The 3130-nt window shown below is 37.2% G+C and overlaps 1 pseudogene; it reads left to right on the top strand.

Annotated features, from left to right (window-relative positions):
- The first annotated feature begins 1866 nt into the window (after positions 1–1866).
- LOC150033554 (secreted RxLR effector protein 161 pseudogene) lies at positions 1867–2548 on the top strand (annotated as a pseudogene).
- Positions 2549–3130: the final 582 nt, after the last annotated feature.

Here is a 3130-nt window from a genome sequence, read left to right as displayed (position 1 = left end):
CATGTAAATCCTGTCTTGAAGGAAAGATGACCAAGAGATCTTTTTCAGGAAAAGGTCTCAGAGCCAAAGTACCCTTAGAGCTCGTACATTCGAACCTTTGTGGACCAATGAATGTCAAGGCTCGAGGTGGGTATGAATATTTCATCAGTTTTATTGATGATTATTCAAGGTATGGTCATGTCTACCTGCTTCATCACAAGTCTGATTCTCTTGAAAAGTTCAAAGAATATAAGGCTGAAGTTGAGAATGAATTAGGTAAAACAATAAAGACACTTCGATTAGATCGAGGTGGAGAGTATATGGACATATGATTCCAAGACTATTTGATAGAAAACGGGATCCAGTCACAACTCTTTGCACCTAGTACGCCTCAACAGAATGGTGTATCAGAAAGAAGAAACTGAACCTTATTAGATATGGTTCACTCTATGATGAGCTATGCTCAATTGTCTGATTCCTTTTGGGGATGTGCACTTAAATCTGCTGTCCATATTTTGAACAACATTCCCTCTAAAATTGTTTCAGAAACACTTTATGAGCTATGGAAAGGGTGTAAAAGTAGTTATGTCACTTTAGAATTTGGGGTTGCCCAGCACATTTATTGGTCAAAATCCCAAGAAATTAGAACATCGTTCAAAGTTATGCCTATTTGTAGGTTATTCAAAGGAAACAAGGGGTGGTCTATTTTATCATCCTCAACAAAACAAGGTATTTGTATCAATAAATGCCACATTCTTAGAGGAAGACCACATTAGAAATCATCAACCACGCAGTAAAATAGTGTTGAAAGAAATTTCAAAAGACGCTACAAATATACCTAGTTCACCTACTAAAGTAGTAGATAAAGCTAGTATTTCTGGTCAGTCACATCCTTCTCAAGAGTTGAGAGTGCCTCGACGTAGTAGGAGAGTTGTTCATCAGCCTGACCACTGTTTGGATTTAGCTGAAACTCAAATCATCATACCTGATGAGGGCGTAGAGGATCCATTGACCTATAAACAGGCAATGAATGATGCGAACCGTGACCAGTGGATAAAAACTATGGACCTCGAAATGGAGTTAATGTACTTTAATTCAATCTGGACTCATGTAGATAAACCAAGTGATGTGAAACCAATTGGTTGCAAATGGATTTAAAAGAGAAAACGAGATCAAGCCGGTAAAGTACAGACTTTTAAGGCTCGACCTGTGGCAAAGGGTTATACCTAGAGAGAAGGAGTGGACTATGAAGAAACTTTCTCTCTCGTTGTCATGTTAAAGTCGATAAGAATAATCTTATCCATTGCAACTTTTTATAACTATGAAATTTGGCAAATGGATGTCAAGACAACCTTTTTGAATGGCAATCTTGAAGAGAGTATCTATATGGTTCAACCAGAGGGGTTTATAGTTCAGGGTCAAGAAAAAAAGGTTTGTAAGCTTGAGAAATCCATTTATGGATTAAAACAAGCTTCTAGATCCTGGAATATAAGGTTTAATACTGGAATCAAATCTTATGGCTTTGAACAGAATGTTGACGAGCCTTGTGTTTACAAAAAGATCATTAATTCTATTGTAGTGTTCTTGGTTTTATATGTCGATGATATTCTACTCATTGGGAATGATGTAGGATATCTTACTGAAGTCAAGCAATGGCTAGATACACAATTCCAAATGAAAGATTTAGGAAATGTGCAGTATATTCTTGGGATCCAAATTGTTTGGAATCGCAAGAACAGGACACTAGCCACGTCTCAAGCATATTATATAGACAAAATGTTGTCTAGATATAAAATGCAGAATTCCAAAAAGGGTCTGTTGCCTTTCAGACATGGAATTCATTTGTCAAATGAACAATGTCCTAAGACATCTCAAGAAGTTGAGGATATGAGAAATATTCCCTATGCTTCCACTGTTGGAAGCCTAGTGTATGCAATGTTATGTACTAGACCTAACATATGCTACTCAGTAGGGATCGTTAGTAGTTACCAGTCTAATCCTGGACGTGATCATTGAACTGCCGTTAAGAACATCTTAAAGTATCTCAAGAAAACTAGGGACTACATGCTCGTGTACAGTGCTAAGGATCTGATCCTTACTGGATACACTGACTCTGATTTCCAAACTGATAAAGATGTAAGAAAGTCTACATCTGGATCAGTGTTCACTCTTAACAGAGGAGCAGTAGTGTGGACAAGTGTAAAACAGACCTGTATAGCTAACTCCACAATGGAAGCTGAATACGTAGCTGCCTGCGAAGTAGCAAAAGAAGCAGTACGGCTGAGGAAATTCTTGACAGATTTGGAAGTTGTTCCGAATATGCATCTACCCAATCACCTTGTATTGTGACAACAGCGGTGTAGTTGCAAATTCAAAAGAACCTCGAAGCCATAAACGGAGAAAGCACATCGAACGCAAGTACCACCTTATCCGAGAAATCGTACACCGTGGTGACGTTGTAGTGACCCAGATACCTTTTGAGCAAGACATTGTTGATCCTTTTACAAAAACCCTCACGGCTAAAGTTTTTGAGGGTCACCTACAGAGTTTAGGTCTACGGTATTTCTAAACTAGGACAAGTGGGAGATTATGTTGGCCGTGAATGCCCTAGTTTATTGTCTTCATATGTTTATTGTACTCATATGTAACATTAATTTCTCACAGTTAAATTCAGCATCGTTTGATCCTACTAGGAGTTTTAGTCCAAGTGGGAGTTTGTTGGATTTTATGTCTTAAAACTCATAGTTTGTAATATCATATTCTTGTTCAATAAAGCAGTTATTGAAAATCTTTAGTAAAATTAAATTCTATATTCATGAATCCAATAAACTAAGGATCCAAGCCTATTAAGTTTAAGTTTGAACTTTATGTAGTGACATAAATGTGGATCAAGTTCAAATATGTAGCCAAAATGGTCTATAGTATATGAATAAGGTTGGGCGCCTTAATCTGGGGACACTATGGATGCGGTCATTTTATAGTTAGTACAAACGATGTGATCCTAAACCGTTCATGTGGAGACATGAAAGTGGAGGCATCCTATGTAAAGAGTTTACATAAGACTGAACCATGAAATAGTCACTTTTTAAGTTCTAAACGTCGTTTTATGTATAAAACTGACTATTTCGTTAATTGATGACCTAGGTAACTT

The sequence above is a fragment of the Benincasa hispida genome, chromosome 9 (genome assembly GCF_027475165.1).
Source record: "Benincasa hispida cultivar pf3 chromosome 9, pf3_genome.v1.1, whole genome shotgun sequence".
Classification (NCBI taxonomy): Eukaryota; Viridiplantae; Streptophyta; class Magnoliopsida; order Cucurbitales; family Cucurbitaceae; genus Benincasa; species Benincasa hispida.
This window is presented reverse-complemented; position numbering and strand designations above follow the sequence as displayed.